This window comes from Castor canadensis, chromosome 8 (assembly GCF_047511655.1).
Source record: "Castor canadensis chromosome 8, mCasCan1.hap1v2, whole genome shotgun sequence".
Classification (NCBI taxonomy): Eukaryota; Metazoa; Chordata; class Mammalia; order Rodentia; family Castoridae; genus Castor; species Castor canadensis.
The window spans coordinates 150,501,180-150,528,492 of NC_133393.1; the positions used below are offsets into that span (position 1 = coordinate 150,501,180).

The window sequence follows — 27,313 nt, forward strand, 5'->3', positions numbered from 1 at the left end:
GAAAATAGAAATTATACCATGCATTCTATCTGATCACAATGCAACAAAACTAGAACTCAACAATAAAAGTAAAGACAAAAAACATGCAAACAGCTGGAAACTGAGTAACTCACTGCTTAATGAACAATGGGTCATTGATGAAATAAAAGAGGAAATTAAAAAGTTCCTGGAAGTCAATGAAAATGAAAACACAATCAACCAGAACCTATGGGACACAGCAAAGGCAGTCCTGAGAGGAAAGTTTACAGGCATGAGTGCATATTTTAAAAAAGACTGAAAGATTCCAAATCAATGACTTAATGATACATCTCAAACTCCTAGAAACACAAGAACAAGCAAATCCCAAAACAAACAGGAGAGAAATAATAAAAATAAGAGCTGAAATCAATGAAATAGAAACCAAAAAAACCATACAAAGAATTAATGAAACAAAAAGCTGGTTCTTTGAAAAAATAAACAAGATCAACAGACCCCGGCAAACCTGACTAAAATGAGGAGAGAAAAAACCCAAATTAGTAGAATCAGGAATCCAAAACATGAGATAAAAACAAACTCATTTGAAGTCCAGGAAACCATCAGAGACTACTTCGAGAACCTATATTCAAATAAATTCGAAAATCTTAAAGAAATGGACAGATTTCTAGATACATATGATCATCCAAAACTAAACCAAGAGGATATTAATAAACTGAATAGAAGACCAGTGGAACAGAATAGAGGACCCAGATATGAAGCCACACAACTATAACCAACTTGTCTTTGACAAAGGAGCTAAAAATATACGATGGAGAAAAGACAGCCTCTTCAACAAAAACTGCTGGGAAAACTGGTTAGCAGTCTGCAAAAAACTGAAACTAGATTCATGTATATCACCCTATACCAATATTAACTCAAAATGGATCAAGGATCTTAGTATCAGGCCACAAACTCTAAAGCTGGTACAGGAAAGAGTAGGAAATAATCTGGAATTAGTAGGTACAGGTAAGAACTTTCTCAGTGGAACCCAGCAGCACAGCAACTAAGAGACAGCACAGACAAATGGGACTTCATAAAACTAAAAAGCTTCTGCTCAACAAAAGAAATGGTCTCTAAACTGAAAAGACCACCCATAGAGTGGGAGAAAATATTTGCCAGCTGCACATCAGACAAAGGACTGATAACCAGAATATATAGGGAACTTTAAAAACTAAATCCTCCCAAAACTAATGAACCAATAAAGAAATGGGCAAGTGAACTGAACAGAACTTTCTCAAAAGAAGAAATTCGAATGGCCAAAAAACACATGAAAAAATGCTCACCATCTCTAGCAATAAAGGAAATGCAAATTAAAACCACGCTAAGATTCCACCTCACCCCTGTTAGAATAGCCACTATTAGCAACACCACTAACAACAGGTGTTGGCAAGGATGCAGGGGAAAAAGGAACCCTCTTACACTGCTGGTGGGAATGTAAACTAGTACATCCACTCTGGAAAAAAATTTGGAGGCTACTTAAAAAGCTAAACATTGATCTATCATTTGATCCAGCAATACCACTCTTGGGGATATACCCAAAAGACTGTGACACAGGTAACTCCAGAGGCACCTGCACACCCATGTTTATTGCAGCACTATTCACAATAGCCAAGTTATGGAAACAGCCAAGATGCCCCACCACTGACGAATGGATTAAGAAAATGTGGTATTTATACACAATGGAATTTTATGCAGCCATGAAGAACGAAATGTTATCATTCACTGGTAAATGGATGGAATTGGAGAACATCATTCTGAGTGAGGTTAGCCTGGCCCAAAAGACCAAAAATTGTATGTTCTCCCTCATATGTGGACATTAGATCAAGGGTAAACACAACAAGGGGATTGGACTATGAGCACATGATAAAAGCGAGAGCACACAAGGGAGGGGTGAGGATAGGTAAGACACCTAAAAAATTAGCTAGCATTTGTTGCCCTCAACACAGAGAAACTAAAGCAGATACCTTAAAAGCAACTGAGGCCAATAGGAAAAGGGGAACAGGTACTAGAGAAAAGGTTAGTTCAAGAAGAATTAACCTAGAAGGTAACACACAGGCACAGGAAATCAATGTGAGTCAACTCCCTGTATGGCTATCCTTATCTCAACTAGCAAAAACCCTTGTTCCTTCCTATTATTGCTTATACTCTCTCTTCAACAAAATTAGCAAGGGGGTGGAGGGGAGAGGGAGGGGGAGGGGAGGTAAGGGAGGGGGTGGGGAAGGGGGGAGAAATGACCCAAACATTGTATGCAAATATGAATTAAAAAAAAAAGATAATGTAATCTTCACAACCTTTCATTACACAATTTCCTAGATATAACACTTAAAGCACAGGTTAAAAAAAAAAAAAGCACAGGTAAAGAAAAAAGGAGATCAACTGGACTTCATTAAAGGATAAAAGTGTTGTATATCAAAGGATACTATTGAGTGGTGAAAAAAAAATCTTCAGGGGACAAAAAATTTCCAAATCATCTATCTGATAAGGGATTAATATCCTGAACACATAAAGAACTCATAATTTAACAATAAAGACAGCCCAGTTTTTTTTTTCACATCTTGAAATTATTTATTTTTTTTAACAGCGGCCATCATTTATTAACAATGTGTGATGTGCCAAACCTGAAATGTTAAGAGTTAGTTTTTAAAGGGCATGAATTTACATTGAACTATGAATACAATTAAAGAAAGAAAAGTATCCTTTTAAATCTGTTCTTTTATACTCCTTCCAAATATCAGTTCCTTCAGGATCATATACTTTTTCTTTTTTTTTTTCCTTTTTCTTTTATTATTCATATGTGCATACAAGGCTTGGGTCATTTCTCCCCCCTGCCCCCACCCCCTCCCTTACCACCCACTCCGCCCGCCCCCTCCCTCCCTCTCCCCCCCAAGTCAATACCCAGCAGAAACTATTTTGCCCTTATTTCTAATTTTGTTGTAGAGAGAGTATAAGCAATAATAGGAAGGAACAAGGGTTTTTGCTGGTTGAGATAAGGATAGCTATACAGGGCATTGACTCACATTGATTTCCTGTGCGTGGGTGTTACCTTCTAGGATAATTCTTCTTGAACTAACCTTTTCTCTAGTACCTGTTCCCCTTTTCCTATTGGCCTCAGTTGCTTTTAAGGTATCTGCTTTAGTTTCTCTGTGTTGAGGGCAACAAATGCTAGCTAATTTTTTAGGTGTCTTACCTATCCTCACCCCTCCCTTGTGTGCTCTCGCTTTTATCATGTGCTCATAGTCCAATCCCCTTGTTGTGTTTACCCTTGATCTAATGTCCACATATGAGGGAGAACATACGATTTTTGGTCTTTTGGGCCAGGCTAACCTCACTCAGAATGATGTTCTCCAATTCCATCCATTTACCAGCAAATGATAACATTTCGTTCTTCTTCATGGCTGCATAAAATTCCATTGTGTATAGATACCACATTTTCTTAATCCATTCATCAGTGGTGGGGCATCTTGGCTGTTTCCATAACTTGGCTATTGTGAATAGTGCCGCAATAAACATGGGTGTGCAGGTGCCTCTGGAGTAACAGTCTTTTGGGTATATCCCCAAGAGTGGTATTACTGGATCAAATGGTAGATCGATGTCTAGCTTTTTAAGTAGCCTCCAAATTTTTTTCCAGAGTGGTTGTACTAGTTTACATTCCCACCAACAGTGTAAGAGGGTTCCTTTTTCCCCCGCATCCTCGCCAACACCTGTTGTTGGTGGTGTTGCTGATGATGGCTATTCTAACAGGGGTGAGGTGGAATCTTAGCGTGGTTTTAATTTGCATTTCCTTTATTGCTAGAGATGGTGAGCATTTTTTCATGTGTTTTTTGGCCATTCGAATTTCTTCTTTTGAGAAAGTTCTGTTCAGTTCACTTGCCCATTTCTTTATTCGCTCATTAGTTTTAGGAGAATTTAGTTTTTTAAGTTCCCTATATATTCTGGTTATCAGTCCTTTGTCTGATGTATAGCTGGCAAATATTTTTTCCCACTCTATGGGTGTTCTCTTCAGTTTAGAGACCATTTCTTTTGATGAACAGAAGCTTTTTAGCTTTATGAGGTCCCATTTATCTATGCTATCTCTTAGTTGCTGTGCTGCTGGGGTTTCATTGAGAAAGTTCTTACCTATACCTACTAACTCCAGAGTATTTCCTACTCTTTCCTGTATCAACTTAAGAGTTTGTGGTCTGATATTAAGATCCTTGATCCATTTTGAGTTAATGTTGGTATAGGGTGATATACATGGATCTAGTTTCAGTTTTTTGCAGACTGCTAACCAGTTTTCCCAGCAGTTTTTGTTGAAGAGGCTGCTATTTCTCCATCGTATATTTTTAGCTCCTTTGTCAAAGATAAGTTGGTTATAGTTGTGTGACAGCCCAGTTTTTAAATGAGCAAATAATTTGAATACAGACTTTAAAGAAAGTATACAAAAGATGCTCAACATCATTAGTCATTAGGGAATATGTACCAAACCACAAGGAGGTACCACTTCACATCTATCTATGATCACTAAAACCAAACAAATTATAACAAGAGGGGAAGGATGTAGAGAAATTGGAGTCCACGTATATGGTCCATTATATGAAAGTTCAGAATGAGGAAATCTATGGAGACAGAAAGTAGATTAGTTGCCTTTTATTTGGAGGGGCAGGGTGACTGAGAGATGAGAAGATGAAAGTTAAATAGGATTGTTTCCTTTTTTTTCCTTTTAACTTTTTTTTTTTTTTTTTTTTGGCAGAAGTGGGGTTTGAACTCAGGGTTCAGGCTTGCTAGCAGGCACTCTTACCACTGAAGCCACTCCACCATCCCTTTTTTATGAAGGTTTTTTGTTTGTTTGTTTCATTGAGATAGTTTCACAAACTATTTGCCAGGGGCTGGTTTCAAACTGCAATCCTCTTGATCTCTGCCTCCTGAGTAGTTAGGATTATAGGCGTGAGCCACCAGCCTATAGTTTCTTTTTGAAATGATTAAAATGTTCTAAATGTTCTAAAATCAACTGTGGTTATACATATTTGTAAATGTATTAAAAACCATCAAACTGGGCTGGCGGAGTGGCTCAAGTGATAGAGTGCCCACCTAGCAAGCATAAAACCCTGAGTTCAAACCCCAGTCCCACCAAAAAAACCCAAAACTTTAAATTACACATTTTACATAGATGTATGGTTATGTGGGTAAATTTTATCTCAATACATAAAGTTATTATTTTTAAAAAAAGGAATGAAGCAGTTATATTTGGTACAAGATGGATGAACCTTGAAAACATTATGCACAAGACCACATACTCTATGAGTACATTTATGTGAAATGTCCAGAATCAGTAAATCCACAGACAGAAAGTATATTAGTGGCTTCCTGGTGCTGCGGAGTCACTCCAAATGAGTACGAGAAGTTATTCTTTGTTTTGTTTTGTCAGTTCTGGGGCTTGAATTCAGGGCACTGTGCTTGCTAGGCAAGTACTATAGAGCACTTGAGCCATGCCTAGCCCTTTTTGCTGTTAGTGTTTTTAAGATAGAGTCTCATGCACAAATCTTGATCCTTCCTTCACTTCCCCAGTATCTGGGATTACAAGCATGCATCACCACACCCAGCTTGTTTTCCAGACAGTTCTCGCTGACTTTTTGCAGAGGCTGACCTCAAACGGTGATCCTCCTTGTCTCTACCTCCTAGGTAGCTGGAATTACATGGGTAAGGAGATTCTTTTTAAGAGGATGAAAATGTTCTGGACAGTGGTAATAGTTGAATCTTATGAATATACAAAAAAAGTGAATTGTGTACTTTTGAAAAATAAAATTTTATAATATGTAATTCTTATTTTCTTAACAAAAAAAGATGTTCATTAAAAGGTCCAGCTTTAATAAAAATAAACATTTTTGCTACTGAATCAGAACATTTATAGTAAACTATTTTCCTTTTCTTGTGAGTGCATGGTGGCAAAAATTACCATGACTATGGAGTACACAGTCCGATGCCACTCCCTCAATTTATACTAAGGTGTCATCAGTCCTACCCATCATGGCTTTTGCATCATCAGTGAAATAACATCTTAGTATTATTATTTAAAAAATAGTTTTGAATTTGTGATTTCCTCCAAATGAATCAGGGACCCTCAGCAGTACATCTATAGACAATACTTTGTGCATCTTAGAGTAGACTATTAAGCTCCTATAAACAAAGAATGCATCTTATGTTTACACAGGAGACAGAACAACGTGTTTCAACAGGACCATAGGCTTTTTGTCAGGCAGACTTAGGTTCAAATTTCAGAGCTGCCATTTAAGTTACAAGAGCTTTATTTTTCTATGTCTCAGTTTCCCGTACTATAAAATGAGATAACTGCCTAAAAATACGGTTACTATATGGATTAAGCAGATGAAGACCTAAAGTAAACTAAGATTATCTGAAATTTCACAGGTGTTCAATAATTGTTAGCTCCCTTCCCCATTTTGTTTCTAACTAGCTAGCTTAGTAGTGCCTTGTACACAGAAGATGCTCAATTGCTCAATAAACGTTGGTGGAATTTCATTAGCTACCTCATATGGACCTATATATAGGTCAAAGTTCTAAAATGGAATTTAAAAGCCAGATTTAAGCACAAAATTTTGAAATATTTTCAGGTATATTTCATTAAAATATACCAACAGTATAGTTCTTTAGGGTTTTTTGTTGTTGTTTTATTGGCTGGTTGTTTTTGCAGTGCTGGGGATCACACCCAGAGCTTTATGCATGCTAGGCAAGCACTTTACTACCAGCTACAACCCTAGCCCTTAAGGTGGATTTCAAGTTGAAAAAAATCCTCACTAAAATTATTCCAGTTTTCTTTTAAACTAGTCCAAATTTTTTTTTCAGTACTAGGGAATGAACCCAAAGTCTCAGCATACTAGTCAAGCAAGCGCCTCTCTAGTTGACCTAATATCCCCAGCCCTTTTTTGCTTTGAGACAAGGGTCTCACTAAGTTGCTTCTGCCTCAGCCTCTCAAATAGCTGAGAAGAGTCATGTGCCACCAACACCCAGATACACTAGTCTATTTTTTTTAAATGTCTGCTTTCTATCTGAGCAGCAGTAAAAAGTGAAAAGCATGTAAAATGCTAAACAATGTCCCATATCTCTGATTCAAATAGCTCAAGTATTTGAAACTTAGGTAATATAAATAATTTGTGACTATTTTCAACCAATATGGTAATGATAAAGATTTTAGTTATGCATGTGACTTTGTAGCCAACATTACCGCTTTCCATACTGTGTAGGCTAAATATGTATGGTCATAGGCATAACAATACTCAATTAACTATGAGGACCAAACAATGTAATACATGAAAAGCACTTACAACTTAACACAGTAAAAGCGCAACACATATTATTTTTAAGCATTTTTCTAATTTTAAATACATTACAGAAAAGCAATATTCCTTTGTGACCTTTTTTTTTTGTGGGGGATGGGACAGGGAATTGAACTCAGGGCTTTGCAGTTGTAAAGCAGGTGCTCTACCGCTTGAGCCACACCTGCAGTCCATTTTGCTCTGGTTATTTAGGAGATAGGGTCTTGAGGCCCCAGATGGCCTCGAGGCCCCAACTGGCCTTGAACCACCATCCTTCTGATCTCAGCCTCCCAAGTAGCAAGGATTACAGGCATGAACCACCAGCGCCCAGCTTGTGACATTCTTACATAGTGACTTGGCAACATATAGATGTAATTGTTTTAAAAAAACAAGGCTTTCTTTGATAAGGTCTTGATCTCAGTAAACTTTTTGGTGAATGCTTACCTCTCTTTAAATTTTTTCATTTATACATAAACTTACTGTTCTCACCTTTTAACAGAATGAAAGGGATTTTAAATTATGGTATAAATCAGAAATTCCAGAATATCTCTTTAAAAAGAGAAACCATATTCCCAAATTCCCAAATTCAGAGTTTGGTTTCAACTTCAAATTGTTCCCAAAATGGGGTCTGGGAAAATTAAACAAATTTCTTTGCCTTTGCACACAAACAAATCCCTACCTTCAATATGTTGTATGTATCTTTAGAAATACAAAAAAGGTTTACTGGGAAAAGCCTAAAATACAATGTATAACTATGTTTTCTGGCACCAGTAAAACAGCTAATGAAGAGGTGGATGTTGTGGCTCATGCCTGTAATTCTAGCTACTTTAGAGGTATTGTGGTTTAAAGACAGCAAAGGCAAAAGTTAGCACAAGATCCCATCTCAAAATTAAGCCAGCTTTGGTGGTTCAGGTCTGTAATCCCAGCTACTCAGAAGGCAGAGGTAGGAGGACAGCAGTGAGGCCAAATGAGGCAAAAGGGGAGACCCTAACTGAAAAACAAACAAAAAGAGCTAGAGGCATGGTGCAAGTGGTAGCTGGAGCACACTTGTCTAGCAAGCATAAGGCCCTGAGTTCAAACCCCAATACTACCAAAAAAAAAAAAAAAGGGCTCATGTGAAACATACTCCTTTCATGAGTATGGGGAGCGAACATCTTTAAAGAACACTGTGTACACAGTAATTATTAACCACCTTAGATTAACTAATGCAGCAAAATAAATATACAAAAGAAAAGCACTACCTTGGCCCCAAACAGGGCATGTTCATGTGAATATTTCTAAATAGGTAGGTCAGGTCTAACTATCTCTGACTTGCCTCTAAAAGCTAGGCAGAGGGCAAATGGGGTGTGAAAGAGGTCCTGAGTTTCATCCTCAGCACCAGGAACAGAGTAGAAGGAGCACAAGACAGCAAAGGAGAGAAGAGAGACAGATTCCATACCCATTCAATATAAACCTGTTCTTGTCAAACCCCCACCCCATATAACTCCTTACAGATCATCATCTTTTCAACAGCACTACTTACCCCACACAAACACCCCAGCTCAAAAATGAAACAAAACAAAAAAAAACCACTGCTCCAGGGGAAAGTCTAACTTGAAAACTCAATAATTTCTTATGGGGGAAAAAATGAAATTAGGAAGGAAACATTCTCTGTATTACTGAACAAAAGAAATCTTAGTAACAACCCTCCCTCCTTCCCTTTGAGGATGACAGAAAGGAAAATGGTATTAGAGGGAGATTATCCAGAGCCAAACCCGCTCCTTAAAAGATGAATACTAAGGCATTTCCAAGTCTTGAGAAGCCATGCATATCTTGGGCTATTTCTCTAAGAGTTCAGGTGAACAGCTAAAATAATGATCAGAATTTACCCTTCACTCCATTCTTCAGTTCTCAAAAGCTCATCCCCATGAAGTTCTTCAAAAGCATACTTTCATCTGGTCATCTACAATTTATTATAAACAGTAAATGTCTACTAAAAATAATATTCACAATGATAAACTTTTAAAGTCACCAAACAATGTAGTAAGTGTCTGCCAGTATTATACTAGTTTACAGCCTTCCTTAGAGTCAAAGTGTGTGAAAACATCTGAAGAGAGCACTATGGCTCTTATTGGGCAATAGTCTCATTTATAAAACAACCAGCTAAGTTCTAACTATAAAGCATAAAACCATATGCACTTTAAAAAGAACTCAGTTATCCATTCACTAATGAATGCTTGTATAACATTACTATGTTAAAAAAAATCAAACATTTTTCAATGGATAAAAAAATAAACTATGGATGAGGATTTTAAAATAAAAACATAAAACACAAACCACATTTACACATCACACTTCAAAAACTAACATTCGTAACTATCATGATTAGTCATTTCTACAATAGCTAAATACAAAAATTTCTAAGAAGAAATGTGTAAACCATTATTTTTTAAATGTATTTTAGTTATGAAATTTAAAAACCAGAAAAGTAAAATGATACTACAATAAACCCAAATACAACAATTATAACACTATCATGTTTGCTTCTATTTATTTATTTATTTTTGTGGTACTGGAGTTTGAACTGAGGGTCTACACCTTGAGCCACCCCACCAGCCCTTTATTTATGATGGATTTTTTCAAGATAGGGTCTCACAACCTATTTGCCTGGGCTGGCTTTGAACAGTGATCCTCCTTATCTCTGCCTCCTGAGTAGGTAGGATTATAGGCATGAGCCACCACCAGCACCTGGCTTCAAATTTTTTTAAGACATAAAATATTGTAGGTAAGTTGAAGTTTCTCTGTTAATCCTACTAAAGTTGACGTATCTCCTTCCAATTCTTGCTTTTCCATAATTTCATAGCATATATGCTTTGCACAGACAAGAAAGTAATGTTTTATTTTGTTTTAAGTTATTAAAGTGGTATCACATTTAACTTTTTTTTTTTTCCTTGTTGGTAGGACTAGGGTTTAAATTCAGGTCAGGCCTTCACACTTACAAAGCAGGTGCTCTACTGCTTGAGTCAAACCTCCAGTCCATTTTGTTCTGGTTATTTTGGAGATAGGATCTCCCAAAGTATTTGCCCAGGCTGTCCTCACCCTCTGAATCTCAGCCTCCCAAGTAGCTATGATAACAGGTGTGAGTTACCAGGACCCAATGACATTTAACTTTTTATAACTTGCTTTTGTCTTTCTCCACATAATGCTTCCAAGATTTGTTTATGCTGACACACAAGACCTGAGTTACCTATTTTAACTGTATTATGGTAATAAATTGCATTAAAATGCCATTGCTTACATAACTATATCTCTATAGCTTTTTTTCCCAAATTTTTCTTGTTATAAATATATACTGAACCCTCTGTACCCACAGGTTCAGAACCACCTAACCATGGATCAAAAATATTTGGGGGTAGCTGGGCGCCAGTGGCTTACACCTGTAATCCTAGCTACTCAGGAGGCAGAGATCAGGAGGATCAAGGTTCGCAGCCAGCAGGGGCAAACAGTTCAAGAGACTCTATCTGAAAAAAACCCATCAAAAAAACGACTGGTGGAGTGGCTCAAGGTGAAGCCCCTGAGCTCAAATCCCAGTACTGCCAAATATATATATACATATATATATATACACATATACACATTTTCAGGGTGAGCCAGGTGTTGATGGCTCACACTTGTAACCCTAGCTACTTGGAGGCTGAGAGCAGAAGGACTGCAGTTTGCGCCAGCCCAGGCAAACAGTTCAAGAGACTCCATCTGAAAAATAACCAGAGCAAAATGGACTGGAGGTTTGGCTCAAGCAGTAGAGTGCCTGCTTTGCAACTTTGAATCCCTGAGTTCTAATCCCAGTCTCACCAAAAAAAAAAAATTTTTAAACTGGGGAGAGAAATAATAAAAAAATAGCAATGCAACAATAGAAAACAGCAATGCAATGATAAAAAATAATGCAAATAGTTGGGAGGTATAGCTCAGTGGTACAGCACAAGTTTAGTATGCATGACACACTTCGGTCAATCCCAAAAACAAAATAGTAATATAAAATAATATATAATAGTAATATAAATAAATAACACAGGATGGCAACTATTTATAAGGATTTTCATTGTATTAAGTAATCCATGATGATTACTTCTAAGAAGGATCACACTCCAACAAAATAAAGGCTATATACAACAAACTGATAGCTATATTATACTGAATAGGGAAAAATGAAAGCACTTCCTCCAAAACCAGAATGAGACAATGATACAAGGATGTTCACCTGACCACTCTTATTCATATAGTGAATAATGGCACTTAAAATCTTAACCACAGCAGTAAGGCAAGAGAAAGAAATATAAAGGATATGAATAGGAAAGAAAGAAAGTAAAATTCCTGTTTGCAAAATATATGATCCTACACTTAAAAGACCTTATAGACTCCACCAGAAGACTCATAACTCCGATAAAGACTTTTAGCAAAGTAGCAGTACATAAAATTAACATACAAAAATCAGTAACTTTTTTATACACCAAGAATAAACTTGATGAAAAAGAAGTTAGGGACACAATCCTATTCACAATAGCCTCAAAAACAAAACAAAAAACACCTAAGCATAAACTTAATCCAAGATGCTAAACACCTCTACAATGGAAAACTATATAGCACTGAAGGAAGAAACTGAAGAAGACACCAGAATATGTAAAGACCTTCCATGTTTATGGATTAGCAAAATTAATATTATTAAAATGGCCATAATAAGGCCAAACATGGTGGTACATGCCTATACTCCCAGCTACTCAGAAGGCAGCAACTAGGAGGATCATCATTCAAGGCCAGCCCAGGCAAAAAGTTAACAAGATCCCCCATCTCAACAAACAAGCCAGATGTGGTGGTTCATGCCCATAATCCCAGCAGTCTCCTTGGAACCACATACTGGCAGATACCAAGATACTGTACTGGCACAAAAACAGACATGTAGACCAACAGAATAGAAGATCCAGGAATAACTGGGTGTGGTGCTTTTAGTCCCAGCTTTGGGAGGTGGAGATGGGGAGGATCTCTACCCAGCAAAAAAGCAGGAGACCCTATCTGAAAAATAACTAAAGTGAAAAAGGCTGGGGGCATGCTCAAGTGGTAGAGTGCTCACCTAGCAAGTACAAGATCCTAGGTTCAAACCCCAGTCTAATACACTCCCCTCCTCCAAAAAAAAAGACCCAGAGTAAGCCCACACAGCTATAACCATATGATTCTCAACAAAAGTGCCAAAAATATACATTGGGGAAAAAAAATAAATAGCCTCGAGTCATCCTTACTCTCTCTAGAGATGACCTGCTTTCATTTATTTAAAGTGTATTCCTTTCCTAAAAAACTTTATTATCACTTTCACTTCAAAAAAAAAAAAAAGCCTCTTTAACAAGTGGTGTTAGGAAAACTGAATATCCAAAGGTAGAAGACTGAAATTAGATACCTGTCACCCTGTACAGAAATCAATTCAAAATGGATCAAAGACCTTAACATAGTAAGACTCAAAACTTTGAAACTACTAGAGAAAGAAAGATACAGGGGAAACACTTCAAGATCTGGGCATAGAATGACTTTCTGAAAAGGACTCCAGAAGATCAGAAAATAAGAGTAAGAACTGACAAATTCTAATTAAAAAGCTTCTATATCGCAAAATAATAAAGTGAAAAGAGAACCTACAGAGTAAAAGAAAATCTTTGTCAGCTATTCATCCAACAGAGTATTAATATCCAGAATATATAAAGAATTCAAAACTTTAAACAGCAAAACCCAATTAATAAATGGGTGAATGAACTGAAACTTTTCAAATGAAAAACTTAATGGCCAATAAATGATGAAAAAATGTTCAACATATTTGATCACCAGGGAAATGCAAATCAAAACCACATTGAAATTCCATCTCACAAAATCAAAATAGCTATCATCAAGAAAACAAAGGAGCCTTGTATGCACATATGAATAATAAAAGAAAAAAAAAGAAAAAAAATAATAATAAAGGTTAACACAGAAAAAAAAAAGAAAATAAAGGGCTAGAGGTATGGTTCAAGTGGTAGAGCATATGCCTAGCAAGCATGAGGCCCTGAGTTCAAACCCCAATACTGCCAAAAAAGAAAAAAAAAAAAAAAAAAAAGAGGTAGGAATGTAAATTAGTTCAGCCACTATGGAAATAGTAGAGGGTCCTCAAAAAAATCAAAAATAGAACTACCATATGGTCCAGCTATCTCACTTCTGATTATATACCCCAAAAGAATCAAAGTCAGTTTACAATAGAGAAACTCATGTTTATCATGGCACTGCTCACAATACCCAAATTATGGAATCAGCTTAGGTATCAATCAACAGATGAACAGATAAAGAAAATGTGGCCTATATACACAATGGAGTTTTATTCAGCCATAATGAAGAATGAAATTGTATCATCTGTAGGAAAATGGATGGAAATGGAGAGCACTATGTTAAGTGAAATAGGTCAGACTCAAAAAGACAAGTATAGCATGTTTTTCCTCATGTAAAATTCAAAAAGAAAAAAGGGACATAAAAGTAAAAGGGGAACTATTAATGATGTGGAAGGAAAGGAAGAGTGAGTGACAGTAATAGGAGTGAACATCATCAAACATTATATGCATGTATGAAAATGTCTTAATGAAGCCAATTATTTGTACAATTAATATATGCTAATAAAAATGGAATCATACAGTATGTAGTCTTTTTTGTTGTTGTTGTTATCCAAACTGAATAATTTATTGCTGGTCTGAGGCTTGCCTTGTTTTACACTGAAGTAAAAGTTACTTCAGTGACCTATTCAATAAGGAAATCATCTTGGTAGCAACCTTTTATTTAAATCTTACATAACTCAAGCTTTATAAAAAGCCAACATAATTGAAAATTGGGTTCTCCCTCTAAAGCCTGAAAGAATCCAAAGCTCAAAACAGTTAATTTACAAATAAGCAAACAAATAAAACACCAAAACCCACTGCAGCAGATCCTGCTGAATATGTAGTCTTTTTGACAGGGCTTCTTTCATTTACCATAATGTTTTTGAGACTCATCCATGTTGAATCATATATAAATACATCATTTCTTTTCACTGACAAATAATATTCAATTGTATAGATATACCATATTTAATTTATCCATTAATCACTTGACTGACATGGGGATTCTTTTCCTGCTTTGCCTATTACAGAGAATGCTGCTATGAATGTTCACGTACAAGTTTTTGTGTCAAAATGGGTCTTCAATTCTCTTGGGTATATAACTAGAAATGGAATTGTGAGGTTACGTGGCAACTATGTTATGCCATATGGCTTTAAGCAAATAACATATATCAGAATTTTGAACCTACCTAACAACCTAAGAATTCATTAGCTTCTTTGAGATTACAGTTATACTTGAACAGAAGTCAGTTTATTCTGTTTTAGAGACACAGAGTATGTATGTTACTGTTCTGTTTAAAAAAAGAAGCTGATAGCAATCTGACCCTGAAGACATAGTTGTGAGCTGAACACAGGGCCCTTAGGCTCTGCAATGTTAAGAACCTCACTAGATCAGAGCATATGTACTATTTCTTTTTTACATTTTTTTAAGTCTATTGTAACAAATGGGGCCATGAAAGAGCCTGTAGAACCTGAGTGCAAAAGAGTTCTATTACTAATAGCTTTTTCTGATTAAAAAAACACAAAGCCTAATTTTGCCTATTTTCATAGGACTTTAACAGATGTCCATCAATCCTCCCAACAACTAAAAGGCAAATATAGTAACAGGACAGCTCTCTGAGAGAAAAAACTACAGTGTTTAATGAAAACAAAATATGTGACCATGAAACCATAGCTCACTATACCACACAAATAAAGCAGTCACAACATTGGGAACCTTATCTTTTCTGATGCTAAATTTTCTTATAACACCTCCTTCCAGATGAAAGAGGATTTCTAACCCTCAAAGCAATATATTCCCCAGCTTTACCTCTGGTGAATTAAACATATTGAAGGTACAAAACATAATACAAAGAGAATGCTGCAAGGAATTAGCCTTGCAACTCAAGGAAATAATAGTAATCTTATTACTATTGCATAGTACATAGCATTACTATTACTAGTACATAGTAATGTGGAGCCCAAAAGACTCTAGACAGAACATATGATCGGGACCCCAAAGCAGGTCACAAAAAATGCATAGGAAAAGACTGTTCATCTACATTTTTTTGCTGCCACGGAAGTATATAATATTTACCATCTGCATAACACTTTATATGTCCAGACACATACATATATTTTATAGTCACAATTCTGGAATTACCCCATCACAATAATCAGTGTGACAGAGAACAATTTATTCTCCTTAAAAGGAAAGCTCGTACCTTGTTGGTAGAAATGTAAACTAGTACAACCGCCATCAAAATCAGTATGGAGAATCATCAATAAACTAAAAATAGACCTACATTATGACCCTGACATACAAACCTTGGGCATGTATCTGAAGGACAGCAAATCAAAATAAAGGAGATACTTACACACCCTTGTTTATTGCAGCTCTGTTCACAACAGCCATGCTGAAGAATCAGCCTAGGTGCCCAACACCAATAGATGGATAAAGAAAATATGGTGAAATATATATATATATATATATATGTATATACTTATATACATATATATATATACACACACATATATATATTTACACACACACACACCATAGAATACTATCCAGCAATAAAAAAATGAAATTATGTCATTTTGAGGAAAATGGATGGAACTAGAGATCATCATGTTGACTAAGATAAGCCACGCTCAAAAAACGAAATTATCCATAGTTTCACTCATATGTGGAATCTAAACCTAAAATGATGATGATGGGACATGAGTGTAAAAGGGGAACTATCTGGGGAGGAATCAGTGGGAACAGAGAGGGCGGAAAAGAGAGAGTAAAGTATACACACACATACATATGAAGATAGCAAAATGAAACCCACCAAACACTGTTTGAAAAAGGCAGTAAAAGAATATAATACAAAAATATAATTCAAAGTACACTATATGCATCTATGAAATTATCACAATGAAATCCCCTCATACTCATTTTAAAAAGAGGGAAGGGAACTGGCAGAGTGGCTAAGGGATAGAAACAAGAACTAAAAAACTTAAACAGCAAAAGAACAAATAATCCAATCAATAAATGGGTGAATGAAACTGAAACTTTCAAATGAAGAACTTAATAGCCAATAAATAATGTAAAATGTTCAACATCTTTGATCATAAGGGAAATGCAAATCAAAACCACAATGAAATTCCATTTCACAAAATCAAAATATCTATCATTAGGAAAACAAAAGGCATGGCTCAAGTGGTAGAAGCCTTGACTTCAAACCCCAGTACTATCAAAAGAATAGAAAACAAAGGGCTAGAGGTATGGTTCAAGTGGTAGAGCATCTGCCTAACAAACATGAGGCCCTGAGTTCAAAAGTCCCCACTACTGCAAAAAAAAAAAAAAAGTTAAACTCTAAAGCTGAGCATGTGACTCAAGTGGTAGAGCACCTCAGAGCAAACACAAGGACCTGAGTTCAAACTCCAGTCCTGCCAAAAAAAAAAATAGCAAAATCTAAACTAAAAAAGAAAATTATTTTCCTTCTTCTAAGCAGACAGATTGCAGGAGACACGAGAAAGACTGGCAGACTAGACAAACAGGCTCTTTCATTACCTCAAAATCTTGTCACAAGATGACAGAATTTTAGTCTGAAGAAACATAAAGTATCCAATGACTGCAGATGATGAAGAAGCTAACGTTCAAAAAGGTTATAAGCAATTTGCCCAAAATCACCAAAAGAATTAGCAAAGCCAAGAGAAGAACCTAGGCCTTCTGACTCCCAACTCTGCCTTTCCATACTAGTATACTGTCTTTTCTATAAATAAATGACACAATAGGTGGGGTAGATTCTAGGCTGTTTGGTTTAGCACATAATCTTGCCTTTTAAAATGTCCAACATTGCCAGGTGCAGTGGTCCACATCTGTAATCCCAGCTACTCAGGAAGCTGAAGCAGGAGAATCATTTTGAACCAAGGAGTTAAGACCTGCTTGAACAACACAGGAAGAATCTAACTCAAAAAATTAAAAATAAAATAACATAATAAATAATAAAGTACATGATCTCCATACATCCCTTCATTAAAATAAATTGTAACAAAAAAATCCAGAGTAACTTTCTGACAGACAACATAAAGGGAAAAGTGTATCAATAAAATGAGCCAGGGCTGGGCAATGATGGCTCATGTCTGTAATCCTAGCTACTCAGGCGGCAGAGATGAGGAGGATCACGGTTTGAAGCCAGCCCAGGAAAACAGTTTGCAAGACCCTATCTCAAAAATACCCATCACAAAACGGGCTGGCGGAGTGGCTCAAGGTGAAGGCGCTGAATGCAAGCCCCAGTACTGCAAAAAAAAAAAAAAAAAGTCAGGGAATGCACTGGAATGAAAAATAACTATAGCAAGATTATGGGATAGCAAAAGAGGAAACAGGCATGAGAAGATTCTGCTTAGGTCTAAATGCTGCTGGGCAAGAAGGCTCCATTGTGTAACACGTTCGAGATAACTTAGGTCAATGATTACTATTTTAAATTTCGAATTTTTATTAAAACATTATAGGGCTAGAGATGTAGCTCAGTGGTAGAGCACTTGCCTAGTGTGGATGAGGGTCCCAGGTTGGAACCCCAGCACTTTATTTTATTTTTTTTTTATTTCTTTTTTTTATTATTCATATGTGCATACAATGCTTGGGTCATTTCTCCCCCCTGCCCCCACCCCCTCCCTTACCACCCATTCCGCCCCCCCACCCCCTCGCTACCCGGCAGAAACTATTTTGCCCTTACCTCTAATTTTGTTGGAAGAGAGAGTATAAGCAATAATAGGAAGGAACAAGGATTTTTGCTAGTTGAGATAAGGATAGCTATACAGGGAGTTGACTCACATTCATTTCCTGTGCATGTGTGTTACCTTCTAGGTTAATTCTTTTTGATCTAACCTTTTCTCTAGTTCCTGGTCCACTTCTCCTATTGGCCTCAGTTGCTTTTAAGGTACCTGCTTTAGTTTCTCTGCGTTGAGGGCAACAAATGCTAGCTAATTTTTTAGGTGTCTTATCTATCCTCCTATCTCCCTTGTGTACTCTCGCTTTTATCATGTGATCAAAGTCCATTCCCCTTGTTGTGTTTGCCCTTGATCTAATGTCCACATATGAGGGAGAACATACGAATTTTGGTCTTTTGGGCTAGGCTAACCTCACTCAGAATGATTTCTCCAATTCCATCCATTTACCAACAAATGATAACATTTCATTCTTCTTCATGGCTGCATAAGATTCCATTGTGTATACATACATTTTCTTGATCCATTCGTCAGTAGTGGGGCAACTTGGCTGTTTCCATAACTTGGCTATTGTGAATAGCGCTGCAATAAACATGGGTGTGTAGATGCCTCTGGAGTAACCTGTGTCACAGAACCCCAGCACTTTAAAAAAAAAGAATTAAATAAGCTTTTTTTAAAAATCACATAGAGCTAGGCACAGTAGCTCATGCTTATAATCCTAGCTATTAGGGAGGGAGGTATTGGGAGGATCTCAGTTTGAGACCAGCATGGGCATATTGTTTGCAAGACCCCATCTCAACCAATAAAAAGCTGGGTGTGACGATATATTCCTGTTATACTTGCTACTATGGGAAGTATAAATAGGAGAATCACATCCAGGCTGGCCAGAGCACAAATGTAAGACCTCATCTCAAAAATATCTAAAGCAAGCCAGGCATCTGTGGCTCACACCTATAATCCTAGCTACTCAGGAGGTGGAGATCAGGAGGATCACGCTTTGAAGCCAGCCCTGGCAAATAGTTTTCAAGACCCTTCACAAAAAAAAAAAGGGCTGGTGGAGTGGCTCAAGGTGTTGGCCCTGAGTTCAAGCCCCAGTATCGCAAATAAATAAATAAATATATATATATATAATATAAAGCAAAGGGCTTGGAGGTATAGCTCGAGTGCTAGAGTGCCTGCCTAGCAAGCTCAAGGATCTGAGTTCAAACCCCAGTACAGCCAAAAAAAAAAAAAATCACATGGGTTAGATTTATTACAAAAAGTGATAAATACTGTATGATTCCAGGAGGTAGAGTACTCAAAATCATAAGAGGAGAAGAGCAGAATGGTAGTTTCCAGGGCCATGGGAGGAGGAAATAAGAAGTTATTATTTAATGGACATAATTTAGTTTTATAAGATGAAGAACATTATGAATGTATCTAATACCATTGGACTGTACACTTAAAAATGATTTGAGTTGGAGGGTTGGGGATATAGCTCAGTGGTAGAGCGCTTGTCTAGTATGCACAAAATGCTTAGATTGATCCCCAACCAAAAAAAAAAGACTGAGCTGGTAACCCTTATGCATATTTTATCAGAAGGAAAAAAGGGAAAATGAAAAGGAATAGCCAGGCAGGGGGCAGGGGGAGAAATGGCCCAAACAAACATATGAATAAATGAATAAAGAAAAAAAAAAGTTTTGAAAAGTTAAAAAAGAAAAGAAATAGACACCAGGTGCCAGTGGCTCATTCCTGTAATCCTAGCTACTTGGGAGGCTGAAATCGGGAGGATCACAGTTCAAAGGCAGCCCAGGCAAACAGTTTTCAAGACCCAATCTCCAAAATAACCAGGGCAAAATGGACTGGAGGTGTGGCTTAAGCAGTGGAGCTCCTGCTTTGCAAGCTCAAAGCCCTGAGTTCAAACCCCAGTCCCACTACCACTACCACCCCCAACAAAACAGTAACAGTCAGTGGTGATGATACAACCAGAGTACATTTTAAAAGCACTAGGAGAAAAGAGCTCAGTGAGAACAAAGTGCAAGAGGAAATAGGGAAGGCAGAACAGGACCTGCCTGGAACTGAGGAGGGAAGGATGGAGAGGGTGGTAGGGGGGCAGGGGGGAGAAATGACCCAAACAATGTATGCACATGTGAATAAATGAATAAAAAAAAAAAAAAAAGACATGAAAGAAGAAGGGAGCCTATTTGGTAACCAAGAAGGGGACAAGTGGGAGGGGTTAGTGGGGACAAGAAAGGGCAGTGGGGGGAGTGAATATAATCAAAGTACACTATATACATTTATGAAAATGAAGCCCATTATTTTTACAACTAATATACACTAATAAAAATATTTGGAAAAATCAAAAAAAAATAAAAGAGAAAATAGGGAATATAATTAAGAAGCTACTAGAGAAGTCCAAAGAGATGAAATGCCTTAGCGAAGGGCGGCAGTGAAGCAGAAAGTCAGAAATCTCAGACACTGAATATATTTTATCTTAGGTTAGAATCTTAGGAACATATGTAAATAAATAGAAGTAAGGGCTGGGGATGTAGCTGAGCGGCAGAGCACTTGCCCAGCATATGCAAAACCTTGGGGCCAATACTTAGCATCATAAATAAATAAATAAAGTGGGTGGGGTTGATTTGTTTGTTTTTGGTGGTACTGAGGATTTGAATTCAGGTCTTCATGCTTGCTAAGCAGGTGCTCTTAAGCCATGCCTCTAGCCCTATTTTTAAAATATATACATAATACACTGGTTACATTATCAATTTAATAGGCTATGGTCAATATTTTGCAATTAAATAAAATTAATAAAGTAGAAACCATCAGACTGCTTTTGTTTCCAGTATCTCTATACTTATGGTGCACTGCGTCCTAATGCAAACATATTTTGAATTATGAGTCACAGCCAAAAATGAGAAATGTTACATTAGATATTGATAAAATGGTAGACAAACTTTGAGACTATCTTCCCTTAAAATCTGGATCAAAGCCCTATATTAGGCTCACGTGAAACAAGCCACAAGTTAAATTGTATATCTAGTAAAATTGTATTTATGTCAAACAAATACATAATTTCCCCTTGAGACAGACAGAGAGAGAGAGAAAAAGAATAATACAAGCAATATTCAGGCATGACTAGAATGTCAGGCACAAATTATGTTACTTCCATCAACCAGATTATTACAGGAATGTCATGGCAATTTTCTTAAATCAATAAACTATTCTAACCAACTATTACCAATTTTAGGGATTAAATACCACCAAAACGGCCTGGGAGTGTGGCTCAATTAGTAGAGTGCCTGCCTTGCAAGTGCAAGGACCTTAGTTCAAACCCCAGTACTGTTGTCCCCCACCCCCTACCGCCCCAAATCACCAAAACACATTAGTAATAGCAAATGCCTTCAGAATCTTAATGAAAATTGTCAAATGAGAAAATATGGCCTAATTCTCTTTGAAGAAGTCAGAGACTACATTCTATAGCTCTGAAAAAGTCTTTCAAAACACCTGCTCTAAGCAATAACTTTTTCTTTTTGAAGTTTTAGCAAGGATTTTATTTTAGTTTAACAGGATAAAGTATAGATTTGGGGGGAGGGATAAGGGAAAGAGAGAGAAACACTATAGGAGCAAAGACTCCAGCAATAACTGTTTCTTAACAACTAAGATAAAATAAACTGTTAGCTATCATGATGCATACCTGTAATCCTAGCACTCAGGAGCCTGAGGGAGGAGGATCATGAGTTCAAGGCCAGTGAATTATATCTATATAATGAGTTTGAAACAACTCTGAGCTACATCAAGAGACATTGTCTTAAAAAAAAGAATAATAATCTAACAGTACACCAAGTCTTTAGCTCAGTTTCCCAACAGTGATATTATTGTCATTTTAGGTGGGCAATTCTATGTTTTGGGTTTGTTTGTGTTTTTCATTTGTAGCACTGGGGTTTGAACCCAGGGCTTCATGCTTGTAAGGCAGGCTCTCTACCACTTGAACCACATTTCCAGCCCAATTCTATGTTTTGTATTGTTATCTCTTTTCCCTGGTCACCAAATACCCACAATCACTTAACAATCAAATCCCACCCACAATCACTTAACAATCAAAGATACTCTCAATACTTTTCCAAATACCTAGAGATACGGTAACTTTTATACCCTGGAGACAGGTAACTTTCCCACTGAAAAGTTAACTGATAACTCCTTAGATCAACTGACAGCCACGTAAAGAACTGTAGCCTGGCTAGTGAAATAGCTCAGGCATTAGAGCACCTGCCTAGAAAGCATGAGGTCCTTAGTTTAAGCCCCAGTACCATCCAAAAAAAAAAAGCTAAGAACTGCAGCCTGATTCAGGGGCAGATATGTAAGGCAGCTATCAGTATCAAGGATACAGTAAGATCATACAGTCTGAAGTAGAAAGAATATTTACCATCTTTTACACAGCACCAGGCAATCCCTAGATGTTATTTTCAAAGTGGTACGATTATCAGCAAGGAAAACTAGATTTGCATCCCAAGGCTCTTAAGCAACTGTATTTAAACTATGTGCGTAAAAGTGCACATTACAAAGAAGCTCAAATAAATGAACTCTAAACTCCATTTTTTAACATACTGCCTTCCACATAATTCTCAATTCTTTTTTTTTTTTTTGGTAGTGCAAGTTGAACTCAGGGCTCTGTATTTTCCAGATAGGCACACTAATGCTTGAGCCAAACCTCCAGCCCCACAATACTCCATCCTTCCATCCATCCTTCCTTCCTTCCTTCCTTCCTTCCTCCCTCCCTCCCTCCCTTCTTTTGTGGTACTAGGGTTTGAACTTTGGACCTACACCTTCAGCCACTCTACCAGTCCTTTTCTGTGTAGGGCTTTCTTCAACAAGGTCTCATGAACTATTTGCCTAGACTGGCTTCGAACCGCAATCCTCCTGATCTCTGCCTCCTGAGTAGCTAGAATTACACCACCAGCTCACAATACTCAATTCTTAAACACTGCTAGCTAGCCAGTTTAATTTGTTGGTCTAAGAAGAGGTACTTCAATTCTGACAACTACATGGTACTTCTATATAAGGTATAAAAAGGTATCTATCACCATCACCCTGTACATTGTATATTAAAATGGAGAAAGGCACCTTTACAATGGATAAATCTGGCAGACAGGAACATAACTGAATGATGAGATTTAACATCGTCATTAAAGGGACAAACTAAAATCATGTGCCTTAAAAAAAATCTCAGATATAATAGAATACTCATTTACTTTATTTACTGAGCATCTAAATACTTATGTATAGAACACAATTCTCCAAGTTTGTAAATATGTAATCTGTATGCACACACAAAAAAAAAAAAAAAAAACAGAAAAATTGCTTCCTTTAAAAATAAACAAGCCAGGAGTTTATAGCTTAAGTGGTAGAGTACTTGCCTACCATATGTGAGAACTTGGGTTCCATCCCCAGCACTGCAAAAATAAACAAATAAGTAACAAATGAAGTGAACACAAAAACCTGGAATAACATGAACTCTTTAAGTGGCCTGAGGTATACAGAATGTCTTTCAAGGAAAAAAATAACTAAATAAAAGCTAAAACCCTTCTTTTCAAGAAAGGTTCTACACTGTAGAAATCAGTGAGAAAATGGACTAAAACTTGGAAGAGTAATACATCTAAACATCAATAAAAACTAATATACAAATGAGAGATGAAAAAAAGGTACAAAATTCAGTAGTAGAAAACTTTGCAACTGCTAAGCCCTAAATTCAATCTCCAGTGCTGCCTAAATAAATAAATAAATAAATAATTGGGGGAATGACAAGCAGGAATGGTGGCACTTGTTTGTAGGCGAAAGCAGGAGTATCACAAGTTTGAAGTCAGCATTAGCAAACTCAGAAAGACTCTATCTCAAAAACAAAATAAAAGGGATGGGGCTCAAGTGATACAAGCACTTACCTAGCAAGTATGAGGCCCTGGATTCAATCCCCAGTATCAAAAACAAAGAAAATGTGGGGAATGACTTTAAAGGAAGTTTAAAAAGTGTTTATAAGGGATCTTTTTGGTGTGCTGGAAATGTAATACTGAGTAATAGTTGCACAACTCAATAAATTTACTAAAAATTATTGAACTGTACACTTCAAAACAGGAGAATTTTGTAGTATGTAAGTTGTATCTTTCAAAAGAATAGCTTTGTTCACCAAAGAAAATTTTGTTTTAGGGTTTCTCTGACTAAACCATAAGAGGAACTAGCCAAGAGGAAAAGTACAGTAATTCAGTTGATAGACAGGAAAATAATAAAAACTTACATAAATTAAAAATTATTAACGTATCCATTTCAGCCCTTGAAAGGACAGTATCGTCTCTGTCTATGGACCTTGCTCAGACCACAATAAAAGCTCCTACTTTAAGAGTAAAAAGACAATAGATTTGGAAACTTTAACAGTGAAATAAGGAAAATGAACACTTCAGCTTAATTTCATATAATCTTTGAGAGAGTTTAACTATTCTGATCCCATGATTAATGACTGAGGGACATAGAGATGGTACCTTCAATGAGGGAAGCATCTCAAGAAAAAAATTTAAGAGTAGAAAGTCAAATTTAAAATTGTTTTAAAACAATGTGTGGGGCCAGCCATGGTAGTTCAATCCTGTAATCCTAGCTACTCAGAAGGCAGAAACTGGGAGGATTGCAAATTGAGGCCAGCTCTCGCAAAAAGTTTATGAGATCCCATCTCAACCAATAAAAAGCTGGGTGTTGTGGTACATGCCTGTCATCCAAGCTACATGTAAAGCATAAACAGATGGATTATGGCCCATGCTGGCCAGGGCGTAAAGCGAGACCCTATTTGAAAAATAAAAAGCAAAAATGGCTGAGGGTGTGGTTCAAGTAGTAGAGCACGTGCCTACCAAGTAGAAAGCCCTGGTTCAATCCCAGTACCAAAAAACAAAAATAAAAGGATGCTAATTAATTTCTTTACAAATATGATGACCCAGTCAATTCTCTCTGCCAGTCAAAACAGCCAAATGGGGAATTTTTTGGTATTTTAGAGAAGATTAATTTGCATTAGTTCAGGGACTTTTGAAAAAGTTTCCTAAAACAGCAATACTGTACTTTATTTACTCCATTTACAGATACAGAGAACAAACAAAACTATACCTATAAACAACTCTAATTCACATTTGCTTTGAGCTCTGAAAATATTAACCTACTCTGACCTTCCCTGCACCAACTTCAGCAAACACTGGGTCAAGAGTCTCAACTTCCCAAAACAGCATAAGTGTCTCTAATTTCAGACCTGCTAGTCTCCTCTCTGCCTTTGGCTAAATCAGTAGCAAGCCCAGAAAATAGAAATCAAAAACTAACTCATGCAGATATTTTCTTTCCTTCTCCATAAAATAATGTTCTAGTAGACACGAAAAAACACAAATCAATACATAATTCTATTTCCTCTAAATAGCTACAATAAAGGTCAAAACAGTTCAAGATATTGACCTCCACAATAACATCCACCTAGACCTGTAAAAATGTTTTTCCAATGAATTTTATATATTTCAATAAAAGAACATACATGAAAGTTTTCAGTATTGTGTATAACATATGTTAATGTCTTTCTTTCCCTCCATTCATTCTTACAGTATTTCCACAAGTAGTTCTTGTTTGTTATCATACCAATATAAAAACAGAACAGAAAGATAATATCCTGACCACCCAGATCAGATCCTAAAAATTCAAGTAACCAGGAGATTCAGAAGTTAGTTAAACTTCAATCCACCCTTTCCTACTCATTTCCTAAAGCAACAGTTTCTATTCCAAAGCCAGCTCCTTCTGATATAAAAAGTGGCCCAACTGTTTTTTCTTGTAACAATGTATCAAAGGTCCCTGTTCTGGGTGATCGACAGTAACCCCGAAAACTCAAGCTGTTTGGTTAGTGTAGGTACAGCAAGAATCCATAGATTGACATCAAACCAAAGAACTCCATGTGAAAGTTCACAAGATTCCTGGTTGGGGCATTGTGAAGAACATTGCTGTTTTAGCTATCAAGTTCAATGAGGGGGTTGGAGATTTAGCTCAGTGGAAGAGCGCTTGCCTGGCAAGTGTAAGGCCCTGAGTTCGGTCCCCAGCACCGGAAAAAAAAAAAAGGAAAAAAAAAAAAAAAACCAAAATCCTTTCTCATCAAGTTCAATGAGCAATCCAACTCTCCTGTACCAATGGGCAATAGAGTTGGAGTCTCAACATGTTTACAGTGATACAATACTAGAACTACAAAGACATTTTCTTTGACAGGAAATGTTCAGCCAGAAATAGGTTTGCAGACCTGTGTGAAGCTGCCATCTTTAGCTTTTTTTGTGGGCATCTGACATAAGACAGATATATGAGCCAAGCTGTGTGTCAAATCAAACTCTAGTGGTTATAGATGGACAGATCCTTGTCATCAGTAACAAAATTTATAGCTGCAGTGATGGCCTGGCTACTGTTAAAAGATAAACCCTTTATTGCATTTAGTCTACCATTAACATAGCTAGTGATTTTTTTTTTTCTTTTCTGAGGCCTACTGAATTTTAAAGTGACTAGATAATGGTTTCAATACAAGAACTTTTGTCTTTAAAGAAGAGATCAGGGTGGCTCAAATGGTAGAGAACATGCCTAGCCCAGAGTTCAACCCTCCCCCCCACTCCTCCCCCTGCCCCAGTGCTGAAAAAAAACCTCTTGTCATTAGCCAGGAACCAGTGGCTCACACCTATAATCCTAGCTATTCAGGAGGCAGAGATCAGGAGGATTGAGGTTTAAAGCCAGCCCAGGCAAACAGTTTGCGAGACCCTATCTCGAAAAAACCCTTCACAAAAATAGGGCTGATGGAGTGGCTCAAGATGAAGGCCGAGTTCAAGCCCCAGTACTGTAAAAAAAAAAAAAAAATCAGATGGGGGGGGTGTCTGTGTATGTAAATCCATGTTTCTGTTCTATGACCACCAAACTTTTAAATGAGTTATACTGTTTCATACCAGTCAATGCTTTCTAACAAGATACTAGGTGTAGTCCACATTACATAAATCATGATGGCAGACCACCATTGGGCCAAAATGAGTGAGACTGCAAATGACAGTGTTTCCCTAAACAAGCCTCAAATTTGATCTACTTTAGGTCAGTATAATTGAAAATACTAACAAACACAACAGGAAGCAAAATAGGCAAGTGGTA

At 36.9% G+C, this 27,313-nt stretch overlaps 1 long non-coding RNA gene across 1 annotated transcript in view; it reads right to left on the bottom strand.

The window, feature by feature from the left end:
• Positions 1 to 27,313, bottom strand: part of LOC141425851 (uncharacterized) — a 90,956-nt gene that overhangs the window by 25,170 nt on the left and 38,473 nt on the right. The gene's annotated exons all lie outside the window — the stretch shown is intronic.